Source organism: Micromys minutus, assembly GCF_963924665.1.
Source record: "Micromys minutus genome assembly, chromosome: 2".
Lineage (NCBI taxonomy): Eukaryota > Metazoa > Chordata > Mammalia > Rodentia > Muridae > Micromys > Micromys minutus.
In genome coordinates this window covers 99,898,621-99,918,583 of record NC_137971.1, presented here as the reverse complement: position 1 = coordinate 99,918,583, position 19,963 = coordinate 99,898,621, and positions in this window count along the sequence as shown.

The window sequence follows — 19,963 nt, the reverse complement described above, 5'->3', positions numbered from 1 at the left end:
ACCTGACCTCAACTTATGACTGCCAAATTCACAGTAACATGTTTATATACTAACCCACATACACATGTAAATGTGAACAAACAAAAACCAAAAAACCAGAAAAAATATCATGATTTTTTCTTTTCCTCTTCTGGCTATTAAATATCATATATGTTGGACGGTTTGATAATTTTCCATGCATGTTCCTTGTATTTTGCTCCTTTTCATTTTCTGCTTTACCTCTGCTTCTTTTTGGAAATTTTTTCTAAAGGATAATAAATTAATCAATATGACCTTGGAACTTTTTTCTAATGAAATATGACAGTTTTTTAAATTTTGTATTGTGAATTGACTTGCATATGTAAGCTTTAATATTCCTCATTTTATGCAGTTTATCTACATTATGCTTTACTTGTAAAACTTTTACATCTTAAAATAGTTTTTAATACATATTGTATATCAACATGTGTACAATACATAATAATACAAATATATTTATGTAGACATGCATATAAATATACAAATTCACATATAAATGGGTATGTATTTATGTATGTTTGTATATATTTAGTATGTATATATTATCTGCTCTATCCTTGGTTTTGCTCCAGTTTTTTTTCTCTAAAGTTTGTCCTTTTTCTTAGGATGCAGCCTTTGTTAAAGAGATTGCATCTGTGCTATTTTACATGATAGGAACATGAATGTTGTTGAGGGTGAAGCTTTTTTCATCAGAAAGGGATATGTTTTGCTTTCAAGTGAGCCCAAGCAGCTATTACTACAAAGGGTTTTTCTTACAGCACACTGCTTTGCAATTTCATAAAATGTCACCGTGGCTTTGACTTCTCAGGTGTAGAAGTCCTGAACTTCTATTTTGAGTGAAGCTGCTTTTGTGTCCTCAGGTCTGAGACACTCAGGCGGGCTCGGTTATGTCCTTCCAAAGTTTTAGAGTTGAAAGATATAGAACTTCCTTATAGACTGAAAATATGGTTATTTAGTTTTTCACGCAAATGTCAATACATTTTTCACTTTTTTAAATTTTTAGATGTTGAGATTTTAATTATGTCACTACCCCCTTTCTTCCACCTGATCCTCCATATACACTTTCCTGGCCTCCTCCTCATTCGAACCTTATCTTTTCATTAAAGGCACCTTGGCTATCATCTGAGAAGACTGACATTATTTTCACTGTGCTTCATCCTCTAAACATCAGACCCTTCAGCAGATTTCACCATATCTATGGACAGTTCCTTCGGTGCTCAGGGAACTTTCAGAAGAGGAAGGAGAAAAAAACATAAAACTAAGAGCTGGGGAGATGGAGAAAAGCAGGGAGAACAGGGACTTCTGACAGCAAGAGTCTTTAGTGGTTGATTACTATATCTCCTGCATGAGACTCTAGACAATGTTCCTAATACTGACAAATGAACAAACTAGCTAAAAAGCTAAATACTGTCAAAGATGATGACAGAAGTAATTAGAGATTATATGTTTTACAGATTAAACGATGGCCCCATGAAATAATATTAGAATATACTTAACAAAAAAAAAAAAAAAGCAAAGCTAAAACATTTTATTCTAGATCAATAAAACTCTACTGAAAGATATCCAATGAAATCTAGGCCATATAAATGGAAGCAACCTTTATATTCAAGGTCTTGAAGACAAGTGGAGGGGGAGGGGAGATAGGAGTCTAGTGGGGGAAGGGGGATAACATTTGAAATGTAAATACAGAGTATCTAATTTTTAAAAAAGGACTGGAACACAGAGAGCAAAGCTTTTAGTATTTTCTAAAATACTGGGTTAATGTGCATGCTCAAAATAAAATTGTGGACATTCATTTTATCTGTAAGATTTGGCAAGCTCTGGAGAAGCCCCCAGTTAAGTTCCCAGCACCACTGGAGCGAGTCACAACTGCCTGTAGTTCCAGCTCTGGGACATCTGCCGCCTTCTTGTGGAATCAGTGGGTATTGCACACACATGTGAGTGTGTGTGTGTGTGTGTGTGTGTGTGTGTGTGTGTGTGTGTGTGTGAGAGAGAGAGAGAGAGAGAGAGAGAGAGAGTGAGAGAGAGAGAGAGTGAGAGAGAGAGAGAGAGAGAGAGAGAGAGAGAGAGAGAGAGAGGCACAGAGACACAGGAAGACAAGGAGAGACAGAGACAGAGAACAAAGAAATATAAATAAAATTGAGTCTCTAAAAAGGAGTAATGACAAAAATTTTTGATTTCATTAATTACTATAATTCTATGATTTTAAAGACAACCTTATACTGACTAAACACACATAAATCATACTAGGTGCTAAGAACTGAGATCAATTATGAAATTTATTGCCAGTGAATTGGCTTTTAACCAAGGTACCATTTAAATCCAACTTGCAGAGGAGTAGTGGGCTTGAGGTGCTGGGCAAAACTGGGAATGTTTAGAGGTTCAGAAAGACATTTGATGTGAGCAAACTGATCTGAGGTCAAATCACTGGACAGATCGTGAAAAAAAAATCATGAGATGTTTTCATCATGGGGAGTGAGAGGAGACACTTGAAGTTCACGTTTGAGAAGCTCAGCTAGATAATATAGATATGGTAATTAGATTACATGTGTATATAGTCTGGTCCTTTATTTCTTTTTTGTACATTAGGCCATGAATTTATATGGAATAAGCTTCAACAACTCAGGTTCTCTTCCGTTAGTCCTCACAAAGTGTTTTTCTCTGGGTGGCACAGGCTGGTGCTTCAGCTAAATCCAGGTGCCCTTCTCTGGTTTCCTTTTTTTTTTTATAATGGTTCTCCTTCACCCGCTTCACGAAGCTGTCTCCGCTCTTTGAGTGTTTGATGTGTTCAGTCCACACATTGATTCTCTTGGCCAGAATCTTGCCCTTAAGATGCTTGTCTACAGAGATGCTCACGGCATTCTGGATGACATTGTAGCCTCTTCTGGTTTTGCGGTGATAGCACTTATGGGACATTCTTTTCTGAACAGTGTCCATTCTCTTGATATCTACAATATCGCCTTTCTTGTAGAATCACATGAACAACTCCATGTTTTCTTAAACGCCCAGAGAACATATACTGAGAGCCTCTCTTCTCTTTTGTAGGTTATTTTGGCGAGTTACTAGAAGCTGGCTACAGATAGTCTCAGATATGATTAATGGCATTGTTTTTCCATGTTGAAATCTTAGCTTTCTTTCTCTAAAAATTAATCTCTACTGAGCAAAGAGACTGTTCAAAATGGAAAGCTGACCACGTCACTATTCTCTACATTTTATGGACTACTTGTCACTTCATTTAGTAACTTAACTTTCACCCTGAAGTTCTAAACTCTGCACTTGAGACTCGCTGTCTAACTAACGAGAGAATGTTTTCATTCTCGCAGGATGTGGGTGTGCTTGCACAGTTTTCTTCGTCTTCTTCCCTATAGAGCTTCTCCTACCTGACTCCCTTTGGTTGATATTTTCTGTACAAAATTATCACTGTGGACAATTGCTCCTGACATCTGATCTAAATACAGGAGTGTTGACTCCTCCTCATATCTAACTGAACCCAGAAATTGTGTTTTCTGACACTTTAATGATTAATGTCTGTCATGATATAAGATACAATAAAATTTTATTACAGTACAAGTGGGTAGATTCTTTTTTTATTTTTCATATAAAAAGGACATTCCAGTCTCTGGTCAATATTTCTTACACTGTTCTATTTTGATGTTTTTATAACCTTTAATAATATAAAGCATTTTTCTTCTGGCTTTGTTTTTATTTCTTTTTTTTTTTTTTCTACACAGTGACTTGCAAAGTGCCTGCCTGGCAACTGGTTAATGATTAATATTTTTGAAAGAATAAAAACTAAAACTTATTTTTATCTTTGTAGATAAAACATTCAAATGTCACATCTTCTGACCAAGGAAATTTATTTGCCATTTCACTAGTGCAGATAGCAAACATTCTATCCTAGCATTTTCCTTAAAACATTCTGCCCTTCTTAAAAAACTATTGTGATAAAACCCACTAAGAACTTTAATAGAACACTATGACTGGCTTCAGATGTGTAGAAGATTTCATATTCATTTTATCGGAATATAAGGTATGCTAGATCAAACGATGGGGAAGGTGGATACGGTATGGAAATAAAAATGTCTACATAAGAGATACTGCAAACAGAAAAGCCATGCTATCTGTATGCAAATAACAGAAGTATAGCTTTGTCTAATGTGATGGAATATGGGCAAAATACTTGTTTTTAAAGACCATTAGATAAAAATGAGTATCATACTGAGAAACCAAAATATTGTTAGCCTTTTCTCTTTTCCTTTGTTTAGTTATTTTTATTGGATATTTTATGTATTTACATTTCTAATGTTATCCCCTTTATTCCCTCTCTCACGCCCCTCCCCCTGCTTCTATGAAGATGTTTCCACTCCCACCTCACTGCCCTGACATTCCCCTAGCTCAAGTAGAATGAAGGCTTTCTTTTTCTTAACCTCTGAGCATCTCACTAGTAAAAAGAAAAAAACTTGTTCCAAATCTTAGCATTTATTTTCATGAAATAATTCTCCTATTATCACCTTATTTTGATGATTAGGAAAAATATTTGCATAAAAATATTTAACTTTGTAGTCTATGGCAATTTTATCTCCATCCTTTAGCCTAGATCTAATGCAAGATATTGCTTTGCCCATTACTTAAATTTTATTTACTTGTGCATTTTAATAGTAAAATCTCTTAACTTTAAATTTAAATACATATGCCTGACATTTTGCTTTTTTTCTTATTAATTTTTAAATTTGCTGTTGATTTTTTGTGAGTTTCCTATGCTATCCTTCTGCCATTAATAAATCTTAATGCATGCGTTCTCAAACTTCCCACCTTTTATAGATCTTGCTGTGTCGTTTACTCCCCAGTGTAATGTTAAAAAGTCTTGGTGAGCGAGCTCATCAGGTTAGGGACACTTACAGTTCTTGTAGTAGGCCAGCATTAATATTCCCAGCACCCACAGTTTGATCACAATTTTTTAACTCCAGTTTCAGAAGATCCACTGCCTTCCCTTTTCAGATTCAGGAAACATATGACGCATATAAATGAGGGCAAACGCTCATTCACCTGAAAAAAGAGTAAATACATTTAAACTTTTAAATTTTCTAGAATATACAAAATTAAACATATGACTTATTTCAAATAGTGCAAGTATTACCAAGTTATCTAGTCTTGATAGTGACACACACATATGTACAAAATATCTATGATCAATAGATACTCTTTGGTCATAGAGAGACCAATGACACTCTTCAGTATCCAATATTAAACAAAATATTAACTAACATATCCTTATGCCACTAGAAGTTTATGCATTCTAAGTTGCACAAGGACAGGTGCAATAGTTTTGAATTAGAGGCAAACTCAATTTATAAATGGCATGGTAGTATACATGAAAAGCCATTGCAGATAAATAATAAAGCTACATTAAAAAGAAGAATTCAATAAGATCACAAGGTACAACATTATTATCTAAAACTGCAGGGATAAGTATCAGTTAGGTAATAAAATTGATTAAATAATAAGAATAGTAATAAAATTGTAGGAAATAAAGTTACTAAAAATGTCTTAAATAAAGAATATCATATATTTCTGAAAGTCACAAAATTGGCTCAAAGAAACAAAAAGATATTTCTCTTCTAAATTAAAAAAACTCATGTTTTAAGTGTATATAACCTTATATTTATTTATAAATAGAATGTGATTTAACCAAAAATATCTAACAAATTTTTGTGTTACTCTAGTAATTATAAATGCCATATAAAATAAATATAGAGCCTTATTAAAACATTGGGAAGAAAAGCCACTGAAAGATGATTTTATTCCAGCATAGTAAAGGCCGTTTCAATGCAATAGAAATGGGAAAGAAGACATACTTGAGTAGACTAATTAATAGGATAAAATAGAAAGCCTCAAAGTGGCCCAGTGTCATTTAAAAACAGTATATAAGGCAGGTATATTTTGACTTACAGCTGTAGTCTCAGCACTTGGTAAACTAGGGTAGGATGATTAAATTGGAAGCCTGCCAAGATCCAGCCATCGCTTGGAAATGGGCTCTGAAGAAGGGGTCTTTGAGAGTGGAGAAAGAGTGATTCAAAGTCAACTGTGGGGTACTAGCTGACTCCTTATGTTCTGTGTGAGACTCCAGAGATCTCCAAGTACCTCAGCTCTTGCAGACCAAAGCCCATTCTTTTATTTGCATATCGATTCAATCATGCACCCCAGGTTCCCTCTTGAATATACAAAAATCATCATTTTATGACTTTAACCCCTTGATTCTTAGAAAGGATAGCAAATTCATTAAAAAGAAAGAAAAATATAGCAATAAATTCAGAGATTTGGCTGCCTTTGTAAGCACAGACACTAAGCTAGATTGGTGGGATTCAGTTCTGAGATCACCATTCCCACTGTACTTGAGCCTAAACTAGCTCTGTCTCAAGCTGACCTTGATCTCATAAATTCGCCTGCCTTAAGTGGCCAATAACTATCCCTGTTCCATTAGGTCCATGAAGGTCTTCAAATAAATTATATTATGTCCTTACATTTTGCATAGTTGAGAAATCCTGTTTAAATATTTTAGAACTTGTGTTTTAAAAGTTCTTTTCCACAGCCTTGAAGGCTGTCCTAACAGTTACAGAACTTACTATTTTTCTTAGGACACAGATACACCCTCACTTTGCAGACTAGTGCGACTTCTAATTATCATGGAGTCATCAGCCTTGGCAGGAAGAACATTTTACGAATAATTTTGGCAGAAAGAATATTTCTTGAAGGAGGAGCATAAAGTAAACTATGTGCATTATTTTACAAACAAGCTTCATACCTAGAAAACATCAACACCCATGGAGGCCCATGCCCTCTCTGTTGGCATGGCTCCAGGGGCTGGAACTATGTCATGCTGGCCCTTACAGAGCAACCATGCAGGACTTGGCAGAGGCCAGCATGTGCTACATAGTAGAATATACTGTGGATAGGAGAAGAGGAAGAGGAAGATTAGATGAAGATGAAAGGAGAAAAAATGAAGACATGTTTATGATGAATCTATTTTGAATTATGGTACTATACTGGCTACTTTTATGTCAACTTAATATAAGCTAGAGTCATGGAAGAGGAACCTCAACTGAGAAAGTGCCTCTATAAGGGACTATAGGCAATCCTGTACAGGCATATTTTTAATTTCTGGTTGATTCATGGAGGTCTAGTCCATTTTGTTGGTACCACCCCTAGTTAGAGGCATGCTGAGCAAGTTGTGGAAAGCAACCCAGTAAGCAGGGTCCATCCGTGACTTTTCATCAGTTTCTGCCTCCAGTTTCCAGCCTTGTTTAAGTCTCTGTCTGACACCCTTCCAACAGCATTGCTGAAGTATAAACCTTTGTTTATACTTTGTTCCCCAAGTAGCTTTAGTCATGGTGTTTTATTAAAGCAATAGAAGCTTAACTGAGGCTTACATTGCTACAGGAATTGTGGGGTATTGATGTCCATCAGCTCCTACCCCTAGGTTCCTCCTGTTTGGTTTCTTGAGTTTCTCCAGGGATGACTAGTGATATGATAACACAAACAAAATAAGCATTTTCCTCCTCGGGTTGATTTGCCAAGGTGTTTCATCAACTAGAACCTGGACAAAAATTAAATTTTCTCAATTATGACTAGAGGAACCAGAGAGACTTTTACAAGAAAATTCCTCACATTATGTATTACTATGTTCACATTTTGATTTAAAAAAACGTTATGATACAGTCCTGACACACTTTGTTTTCTCCTAATTTTTAACTATTACAAGATCTTTGTTGTCTCCAGTATTGTAGGAAGCCGTTGGCGCCAATAGATGGCGCCAGCTTCCCGCCCATTGTTCAGCCTACAAAAACCTTTCCCCTCGTGTTGCTTGGCAACCACATAAGTCACAGCCCACTCTTGGGGCACGTGATTGAGCTACAGGAGGATGCACCAATCAGGTAGCATAGGCATATATAGCAAGTGCATTTTCTCCCCCACGGGAGGAAAAGTGGAAGATAGTGGAGAGATTGCAGGAGACCCCACGTGGAGGGATGGCGGAGAGATACCACGTGGAGAGAAACCCGATAGGAGAGATTGCGGGAGATCCCACGTGGAGAGAGACTCGGTGAAAGAGATTGCGGGAGATCCCGCGTGGACAGAGACTGGACAGAGAGATCGCACGTTGGGGACTGCGCGTGAGAGGTCGCCTAGACAGTAGAACCCGGTAGGGAGTCCCCGGCTCAGAGAGAAGTTTCCTGCTCAAGAACCCCTGCTCAAAGTGCTGTTCAATAAAGGTTATCCGCAGAAGAATCTGTTTGTTTGTTGCACGCCTGTTCCTACCGGCGGGAAGCATGGGCGTGTGACACAGTATTGACTCTCCTGATTTTTTGAGTCACCTCTAAGTGTCTATGTACTAATAATGTTCATGAAAATATGGGTTTTCATTCCTTTGGCTAGATGTGCTGGATTCCACTTGCTGTCCCAGATGAGAACTGCAAGAATGATTTGCTTTTTTTAAGTGAAAAATTACTTTTCATAATGCTGCAAAATCTCATAACCGTATAGCAATATAAATGTCCCAGTTTCTCTAGAACTTAACCCATATTTGGTGATCTTCACTATTATACTTAGCCACATTGAAGGCCCTCATTTAATTTTTTTCTTTCATAAAGGCATGATGCTTTTACATGAAATTTTGTGGTATTTTGGATACCAGAATGCTAATTCTGAATATTTTTTGATGTTCTTTTTCCATCCTTAGAGTGTGCTGTTTGGTAACTATTGAGTTTTATTAGTCATGCCTATTCTTTATATCTTTGACATTTCTACATTTCAAGTATTATACATTATTACTTGATGAGTTTGCTGTATTGCATTAACAAAGCCAATATTAAAATACATGTAAAGGAGATTCTATAGGTTAATTTTCTTTATCCTCTCTGTTTACCTGCCATATCTTAGTTGTCAGGCTATAAAACTGGTGCCTCCCTCAAGTCCTGAAAATTTACATTTTTGTAAGAGTTTTTACAGATTAGATTCAGAACTTCATTTATTGTGAGCTGGTTTTCCTACAACTGTGCCGTTTCAATCAAAGTTCCATTTTCCATCCTATTTCTACTTGTTTTACCACCATTTTTTAAAGAAGCCTTTTAGTGTACTGAAATTATTTCTCTCTCCTTTCCCACAAACAAACAGACAAACAAACAAATAATGAGACAAAGAGAGTGTAAATTAGTGGATACTGTTTGAGGATGCCAGGCTACCCCGCCCTGTTTCATACTTTACAAGGAAGTGAGAAGAGGAGGGATGGAAGGAAGATTTCATGATGGAATGCACCGAGCCTTCCAATGTTAGGACTCCGCATGTTAGGAAAGTGCTTTCATGTATTTCTGGGAGTAGTCACAAAATAATCTCAGAGAGGATGTTTGCAAAAGATGTCTTCTGCCCTTCTTTCTTCCATCCTTCCCATTACACATACACAGCCTTCCAGCCCTGCCATAGGCTACAAAGACTGGGAGCTTCAGAGTTTTACTCTCAAAGCAGGTACTGATATAGATGCTGTAGCAGCTTGTGGGACTTTGTGGTTCTGCCATGTGCAATATCCTTAAGCAAAGATTCCACATCCAGTGTGGCCTTAGAACTCTGACATCTAGGTCTTTGTATCAGAACCACAGTTACTCTAGTCATTCATAGACTTCATATGTTATGAGGAGCACCTTAATCTTGTCCTACTATACTTCAGCAGATTACTGAATTAACAGGGTTCTGTGACTGATATTTCCTGAGGACTCATCTATAATCCAGACGTAGTGAATACAGTACTTGGTTCTGTGAGACTGGACAGGTGGTTTAATTGTTGGATAGTTGTTTTTACCAGTGGTAAGGATACATATTAACCCATCTATTTTCTTATAGAGGTTTGTGAATCTAGTGTCTGTCATAAATTACTCTTCTATATGTTATCACACCTCCTCATCTGGATGAATGTCTATATTGATCTGGGAACCAAGAATTGCTGCCCATGTACATATTCATATCAGTCTGCTTCATAATTTTCCATTCTATTTCACTGATTCTCTGTCTCTCTGTCTCTGTCTCTGTTTCTGTGGCTGTCTCTTTCTGTGGCTGTCTGTGTGTCTATCTCTGTCTCTCTCTCTTTCCCCTGTTTCTCGTACTCTGGCATAGTAATGTAGCTATCTGATATCTTAAAATGAATCAGTTCGTTTGCTATCCAGATGGTATTTCTTTAAACTGCTTGATCTGTACCTGTTCCCTTGACATATCATATAAAATATAAAATAAGCTTAGCTATTTAAGGAAAATACAATTTTTTGACAGAAATATTGTTAAACTGCATGATTGTTTGGGAACAATTTGTGATGTTTTTGTGTTGATCCTCCAATGTGTAACTATTATGTTTCTCAAGTTATTACAGTTGTGATTTGTTGAATGTAAGTTGTATGTATAATTAGTTAATGGCACACCTATGACTTTGCCTTATGTTGGGTTAAATTTAGGTTCTCACATCTTTGTTATTGTATAAAAGAAAGTTGTTTTTTGTTTATTACAACATATATTGACATCTTGCTAAACTTATGTATTAAACATCCACTTAATTATTTTGTCTTTTTGTAGATTTCTTGGAATTTGTTATGTAGAAAATAATGTGCTTTATTTTTTTGTAAATATATTGCCCTTGTTTCTTCTCCTTCTCTGGCATGGTTTAGGAGGTATTGAGAAACGTGACTTCTTATCATTATTTCTGGTTCAGGATGAAAATGTGCATGTTATCCAGGCGAGTATTAATACCTGTCAAATTTTGTGTGAGTTCACTTCATAGGAAGATTTTTTTTTCACATAAAAAATGTTATGTTTCACATAAACATTTAGTTTCATATTTCCTATAATGAGAGAACAGTTGAAAAGTTTTCTCTACTATTTAAATCTTCCAAATCTACCTCCCACAGAGCTCCCTGGAAGTCGTATTCTCCATTCAGTTCAGTGACTTGAATACTCATTTATTACCTTCTTGGACAGAGTTCACCTTTAAATTATCAGACCTTCAGGTCTTCCTAACATTTTACATGTTACATTACAGTAATTGTAGCTTTCTAGCTTGATTGATAGTTTTCATGGAGGCAGTGGGAGGAGGGAAAGGGATTGGGAGGAAGGGGATAACATCTGAAATGTAAATACACAGAACATCCAATTAAAAAGTAAAGTCTTTTATTTCTATTTTACTCCAAGTCTTAAAAAAATGCATGTTCATTTTTTTTGAGATTTCAAATTCAAGTATACTGTATATAAAGAGTTTCCACATCCTAAATCTTCCCCTCTAACTCCTCCCATGTCTCATCTTTCTTATAAATATATACTATATTCTGTATTAGTTTTGTATTATCTCTCTCTTTCCCTCCCTCCCTCCCTCCCTCCCTCCTTCCCTTCCTCCCTCCATCCATCCTTCCATCCATCTATATATATATATATATATATATATATATATATATATATATATATATATATATATATACATATATATGGTAGACAATAGAGATACAGTGTGTTTGAGTGATAAAGATATGGACATATACTGCTGCTTATAATTGGTTATAATATTAGGTAACAGTCTGTTTCTACATCAAGTTAGATTTTAGTTCCATGTTCACAGAACCACCTAAATGATATTAAAAATTTGTTTAGTCAGTATGATAAATGAACAGAATGCCTGTCCCTAGACATGGCGACCTCATATAGAGGCAACTGACATAAAGTACATTATTTGCTCAAGTAGCATCCTGAAAGGCAGGGTAATTAATAACATTTTATCATTATTTTGAAATTTATGGAGATTTATTCCCGGTGTTTCTATAAGGAGACAGCTGTATATTTATAAAATATATGCTAAAATAAGTGGTAGAGACAAAGAACGTGCTTCTTAGGCTCCAATACTCTAATATTCCTCTCGGTCTCATTTTCAGACAAAAACTATATTAACGGTATAATAAATGTTAGTAATAAATAATTGCATAGCATGTAAATGCTTTTATATTATTTTCAACATATTTGTATTTAAAGTTATTTACAGCTAAAAGGGTAGAGGTTTTCTTTTCCCTTTTTTGTTTGTTTTGTTAGTTTTCTTTATTTCTTTCTTGTAGGTAATGCAGTGATTCTCAACCTTCCTGATGCTTTAATATAGTTCTTTATGTTATGGTGCCCTAAACCATAAAATTAGTGTTATGGTTGCTATTTTGTAACTAGAAGTTTGCTATTATTTTGAATCATAATGTAAATATCTGTTTTTCTCTATAGTCATAGGTGACCCCAGTGAAAGATTCATAAAACTCCAAAGGGGTCATGACCTGCTAAGCTACATTTTCATAAATAAATAAAGATGGTCCCTTGGAAGATTGTTAGTCTTTGATTCCCCTCTACTCTGTGTAATCTAAGGACTAAAAGCTCACATAAAAATGTGCACCCGAGGCTGCTGTACAATATCAGCATGTGGAATATGCTCCCAGCAGTGCCGTTGTCATAGTAAACACATTGTGAGTCCTGCGCTCCAGTGTGGGCTGCAAATGTTCTCCTTTCCAAGGTGACCATTCTCATCATCACCCTTACAGAGAAAATTCCAGAAGCAAGGGATCCCATGCCTAACCCTGTCACCTCACTGATCTCTATTTCTCTTTCCTGGTACTGCATTGCTCTTGGCTGGCCATTCTATGATTAATGACAAACATTAATTTGAAAGTGAAATTGTTTAGGTGACTTTGTTTTCTTTTTTCTGAGGCTGAAAAACACACACAGTGGGACCCCCTTTTTTCCCCACCATTAATCTTGGTTTTAAAACAGATGAGCACCAGACTAAAATCACAGCAAGGATAGAGAGAAGTGCGGAGAAAATTTCTAACGTCACTCTGCATATAAAGTTTGAAATGTTTAGTGTGCTTCATAGTTGGCAGAGTTAGCTGATGTTGTCACCTTGAAGCACATGGGAAGTGGCAACCTCATTGGAAGAACTGTCTCTTTTAGACTGACCTATGGGCAAGTCTGGGAGTCGTTTTCTTGATTGCTAGTTGAAGTAGGAGGGGGCACCGTACGGGGGTGGTGTCATCACTGTACAGATGGCCCTTGGCTGTGTAAGAAATTTAACAGAGCAAGACAGGACTCAGAGAGCTAATAAACAGCATCCTTCTAGAATTCTCTTTCTAGGTTCCTGCCTTGGCTTCCCTGAATGAAGAAATGAACCCTTTCTTCCCCAGATTGTTTTATCCTTAGTAATTTATCACAGCACAAAAAAAAAAAAAAAAAAGGACAACTAATGTAATAGGGATTTGAACATTACTTGTGGACACTGTTTTTTTAATCTCTAACTTAGTGGCTTAACCCTTCCTAGTATACACGACATCCTCATCTTTGCCTCGCATTGGTGGCTCATTAGAGATAGATCTCTCTCTCTTTCACTTCATATATTTATAAGAAGCTTCTGACTGAGGCTTAGGGGATTTGCTCAGAGTTACATAATGTGTAACAGTAAAATGTCTTAGTAGGCATTCTTCTAATGAATACAGAGATGAGTAAAGTCATTTCTCTTAAGTTTTATTTAATAAGTTTTATTTAATAAGTTTTTGGTTTGGTTTAGATTCTGCTTCTATTCTCAAATTTCCTTATAGTAACAAGGGATCTTTAGCTTAAGATATTAGTTCAAGCACCACAATTTGCTTGTAACTACTTAATGCTCAGGTTCGGATCTCTGTGCAAAGTGTGGCTTAAACTGGTTTCCAGATAAGACCCTGTGCTGCCTCCGAAAACAAAACAAAAAGTTCAACTTCGACACTGTAAATTAGACCTGGTGCTTACAGCAGGAAATTAAAAGAAAAAAAAAATCAATTCCAGGTGTAAAATGTTGAACAGAGATTTTCTTCTTTCTTAATTTGGTGCTTCCATAGTGAGTGCTTTCTCTATCTCAGACTGATCCAATCTCCTTTATTTGATTGATTGTTGAGTCTATTGAAGAGTAAGCCATTCACTTCAGCCTGAATTCCCAGCAGCAAGGTCAGTGGAGGATGAATCCTCCCCTAAAAGGCTGGGGGTCTTTGTGGAAAAACCGCCACCCAGCAGGAACGTTTTGAGTATGCAGAACACATCAGCTCAGCCTGAAGCTGGCAGTTAGTGCACACACACACACACACACACACACACACACACACACACACCAGCGCCCTCCCCTCAAGTGAAGCGGCATGAGCAATCGCATCTCCAGTATCCGGAGCTGAGACCAGCAGCCTCTGCCTGATTTATTGGAGGAGCAAGAGAATACCAGTTTCCGGGCTAACACGCAGCTGTCACATCTAGTTGCAGACAGCCACTTCTCAGCTGTTTCCCTGCTCTGGCAAGAAGGCACTCAATTCCAAAAGCCAGTCAGCTGGAGGAGGAGTCTGCTTCAGGTAAAACCAGTTTCTAGTTCTCTTTTCTAACCAGGCAACCACCTCACCTACTTACAGGTAGTGCCTGCAGTTTCGTACGGAAGGAAAATCTTCGTTGCAACATTCATTCTTACTGAGAAAGTCTTTTCCATGGTGAGAGATTCAGCAGGGAGGGACTTGAGAGTTCAGCCCTGATTTTTCTGATTAAACTTTTAGTGCCGATGGTAATTCTAGGTCTCCCTCTGGTCTTTCCACGTACGACAGCAAATTTGAGACTCAGCCTCATTTTGTGATTCACAGGCAATTTCGCTGTTAGTCTAAGTGTGTGAGTCTAACCTTTGAGTTAGTTGACAATTGTTACGCAACTCTGCACATCTAATTCAAAGAGCTTTACATATTTTTTCCTACTGCTGGGATAAATATGTATCAGCCTTTTAAAAGAAAAGCCAGCGGGTAGGAACTTGGGGAGTCAAACTCTCCAGTCTCTGAAGTGGGGTTATTGAAGCAGGAGAAAAGTTGCTGATTCACAGCTTACCATTCATGCAAATTAACGTTTGTTCAGAGAGACTCCAGTGTCAAATGCTTTTTTCTCTTTTATTGTTTTTTTTATTTTTATTTTTAACTGTTAAATATGTATGAATGCCATGGCTTTGAAGAAGTTTTTAATTGTTATAAACCAGTTTGTCTTGGTGCAGCGACTATCTTGATAACTATCTTGAGACTGTAAAGATTTAACCAAAGGATGCATTTTTTTTTTTTCCTGCCAGCACTAACTAAAATTTAGGACTATCTTTAGAGAACTTTTGCTTCTCTTTCTCCAAACAAAGCTATATAGTAAGCTTTTTATATTGTTCTCCAAACAAAGTTTTATAGTAAGCCTCCATACTTCAGTAATAATGCTAGTGTGTGTAACTTCTCATGTATAACATAACTTAAACATATGCTTCTATTACCAGCAGTTTTAATTAAAGAAAAACTTTACAAATGTTTGCATGATTATCTGTCAACCATCATTATTTTTTCTTCTGGACAAGTTTATTCAGAGATTAACCATTTGTAGTCAGCTAGTTGACTTAAAATGACCTTAAGGAAAATATTTACAAGTACTCAGTCTCATATTCAAGTCAAGTCTTTGCTGTCTCTCAATGAGCGAAGGGATGAGAAGGAGAGGTTTTAATGGAGTTGTAGTAAACATGCAACGAGGAAAAAAAAGTTCCTGTGACTATGTGACTGTTCCAAAAATGTCATGTTGTATACGTACTTGACTTGGGATAGTTTCTGTTTGTTATCCTGATGGGAACATACTTCCTCATCATTCTCTGGCAGTCTCATATGGATTAGGGGCTTCCTATGGAAGATACCAGCACAAGACTGATCTTGAAAAACCAAGAAACCACTTTAATATTACTCTGGGAGCTCAACTCTGGAAGCAAACGTTTACAGGTGAGAATCTGCCTGCAAGCTGACTCCTTGGAGGCCAGAAGTGTCCTAGAGCTGCCTCTTTTACTCGTACTTAAAGTACAGTGCTGTTAGCCTCTCTACAGAACTTAGTGGAGAGTTCCCATGCATAATAGGAATTTAATGCTTACGTTTACTTCTGCCTTGCCTTTCATAACATTTGTGGTTTTTATGTGACACAGTCACACCCTAATGGAATTAGATTCTGGATAGTCATGTAAAAAAAGATGCCTAGAGAACTCCACTTTACCTTTTCCAACAGCACCCTTAGATTCACACTTAAGCTTGGGATAAACATGCACATATTTCTCTCCCCTTGGTATTATATCAAATATCATACCAAGTACTAAGGGACTGACAAAGCAGACTGAGGGCAGATTGAGGTAGAATCTTAGAGAGGTACAAACAAAGGTCTCTCTCTTTCTGTTTCTATCCTGCCAAACTCTTGCAACTCAACTAATAATCTAAAAGAGCCAGAGCCATGATTTTAATGCAACCAACTCTGGAACTGAAGGGCAATTTAACTCAGTTGTTGACCTGAGCTCTCAAACGTGCCAGCTGCCCCAAATCCGCTTAGGGGAAGCTTCTGGAATTTCCTTAGAGGTCCCAGTCACTCATACTTCTCCCTGATGTAGATTTGTGAAGCAGGTTGAAGAGTTAGCCAGTTGCTTGCAGATTATGGAGTGCCATTCAGAGCTGCCTCTGCTGAAAGGGAATCAATTTCATTTTGTTTGGAGCCGGAAGCAATGAGTCCTTTGTTACTGTTTTAGCTTCAAGACACTAGCCTTGATAACACTTCTTAGAGAGCATTGGTGGTAGGGATATCATTACTTAATAAGGCAAGAAAATGATTAGTATAAAGTTAATAAAACAGAGCATTAATACACACCAATATCCTCTGTTTTTCTGTTTCATGTACTCCAGCTCCCTTCAGTGGGGTACAGTGCAGAACATAGAGGTTTTTATACATTTACAGTTTGACTTTAAGATCTTGACTTGGACAAGCAAAAGAACAAGAGGGAAAGTTACTAGAAATCTCGCTGTGTTTGTACCAAATGCAAATAGGTGCTGAACACTGGGAAAGCCTTGTAGTTTAGCTATGCTCACAGGCTGATTTTTCCCAAACTGCCTTGAATTATGAGGTAGACCACGCAATGGCACATTGTATGCACTCTTTGGAACCGTGCTGAGTGAGACCTGTATGCTGGGAGGAAAGGACTGCATTGCAGTCTCAGAACTGAAGAGATTTAATACGCAGATGGTCAAGCTTTTAATGGCAATGCATTGGAGGGAGATACAAGCTTCCAGGGCCACCTGTTACATTTTCTCTATTATATGCAGATTGGTGGGGTACTGACTACTAACAGACATCCCCAAAGCCAGAAAAGTGAACATCTTCATCATGTCAAACCCCATACCGTGGTGAGCTGCTTGCATGTAATAATACTCCTTAATTATCGCATTTGCGTGCCAGAGCCATCATATAATTATGATAATTTATATTATGTCCTTTTCTGCTCATGACTTTGTTTCCCCACCCTGGGTAGGCATCACAGTTTGGGAATACATTTGGGAAGTGACATGCTCTCACTGAGACACAAATGGTCCTTAGGCAGGTCTCCATCTGTTTTTCTTGGTGTCTCCTGTGTAAAACCAACTTTTCTAATTTATCTGAGTCTACAACGACAGTTCTCAGGAGCTGTGAGAAGTACAGCTATATATCTCCGATTCTGCCTCACTAGAGCTTTCAAATTTTCCTCCGAAAGAATCTTCTTTTTATTTTATGTTACATTATTTTATTTTCCCCCTTTCTTTCCATAACCTGTAGTGGGATTGCTTTCATTTTCCTGGGGCCACAGAGTCATCCTGCTCTAGCAATGGTATAGAAAGTGAGCCACCTAGTGGTAAAGAAGAGTAATTTTTCACATTTGTAGTTCAGCCAAGTCGAAGGGCTAGAGATCATTGCTAATTTTCTGTTATGTTTAAAGATATGTTACTTTTTGCATTTCAGTGAAAATCGGAGCTACAAGTACAAAATTATTCAGCTTGTTTTATTTTCCTACCTGATAATATCTTTTCCTTTCTTCTCTGCCTTTTTTATATGTACACATTTAAAGTTTCTTTATGTTCTTTGCCATGCATTTACATGACACATGCTTTACCCACACTCATTCATCAAACCATGCAGGAGGTACATAGTAAAGCAGACAGCGAATTTTCATATTGTCCACAGAAAATTTATCCTGTATTTTCAAGAGCTTGTATACAAAGTTTAATAGAGCTTCATGTCTTTACCTAATTGCATGTATATAAACTATACTAAGAGTTAGGAGGATATAAAATAAGCCTGCACACTCACATCTATATAAGCTCTTATTTTAAAAAATATAGATACAGCAAGCCCATCTAACAGTTGGATTTCAGAGCTTCATGTCTTTACCTAATTGCATGTATATAAACTATATTAAGAGTTATGAGGATATAAAATAAGCCTGCACACTCACATCTATATAAGCTCTTATTTTAAAAAATATAGATACAGCAAGCCCATCTAACAGTTGGATTTCTTTCTGCCTCTGTCTCATTCTCGCCATCTGTTTGTGTGTGTGTGTTTGTGTGTGTGTGTGTGTGTGCACACGTATATTTGTGTGTGTGCATGTATGTGGATGTGCATGTGTTTGTGTGAGTGTGTGTATTTATGTAGGTGCATGTTTTGTGTGAATGTGTGTTTCTGTGTGTTGTCTGTAGATCAGGAAGTGAATTTTCACTTACTGCTCAAACACTATGTCTGCCTTTCACTGTCTGTTGCTGAGGATATACTTTGGGAGCTGGAATTCTATTTATGCGTGTCAGAAGTGTGAAGGGCACCATGAGCACATCAAATCTGTGTCCCCTATTCTCTCTCTCTCTCTCTCTCCCTCTCTCCCTCCCTCTCTCCCTCCCTCTCTCCCTCTCTCCCTCCCTCCCTCTCTCCCTCCCTCCCTCCCTCCCTCTCCCCTTTCTCTCTCTCCCTCCCTCCCTCTCTGTCTCTCTTTCTCTCCCTTCCTCCTTTCCCCTCCCTCCTTCTCTCTCTCTCTCTCTCTCTCTCTCTCTCTCTCTCTCTCTCTCTCTCTCTCCTCTCCCTCTCTCTCTCTTCCAATATAGAATAATTGAGTGAAGAGAAATGATATTATATTAATCAAGTTTCAATTTTAATTAAAATATTATTTAAATTTTAAATAGATTAGCATGAAAACTAATTTGGGGCTACATGGAAGGTTATTTGATTAATTCCTTAATCTCTGTGTAATAAAGGTGGCATTCTGAAGACACCCTGGATAGGACCGAGCTCTGTAATTTGTATCTTGCACTTTGACTTGTCTCTCTGTCTCTGTACAGTTCTCCCATTGACAACAGGTATTTGGACAGTCAACTTATGTCAACTAATAATTCTTCCTTCTACGGAATAGCGACAGACGGTCGCTGTGTAATGCTTTGTTTTTCTCTATTAGCTTTTGACAGTGCAATGTATGAAAACACACAGAACTTCATACTTTTTAACTTGGCCTCACCAACAAATGTTGTATCTGTGTGAGACCTATAAATCAATGCTCAACTGCTGTGTCCACTCGAGGTATTAATATAAAATCTGTTTTTCTTTTATTCCTATGTGCTGATTTTCATGTCTCTATGAGGAAAGATTTATAAAAAAATGAAAAAATCAAGTATTCATAACATTCAAATATTAAGTGTTAGATGTTCCAAAAGTATTTATTAATGCTCAATTGAGATTTATTTTGATCTATGTGCCAGAAATTGGGAGGATATTTTAACTTGTCATTGTTTAATTTCACAAACTCATATCTGTTTCCTCGCACCTTATGAGGTAGAATTTGATTAGATGCATTTTCAGTTTTGTTAATGTTTTTCAATTGTTATCCTATAAAATAATAAAACATCCACCAATCAAAAGATTTTAAAAATGAGGCTCTATAAGAAGTCGATTCCATTCTTTGCTTAAGTTTGCACTGTTGGGTGGGAAACATAAAGGAAGAAGGAAAGAAATTCAAAAGAAAAGGAAAGTTCCTGTGTGCTCCCAGATACGTTGGAGG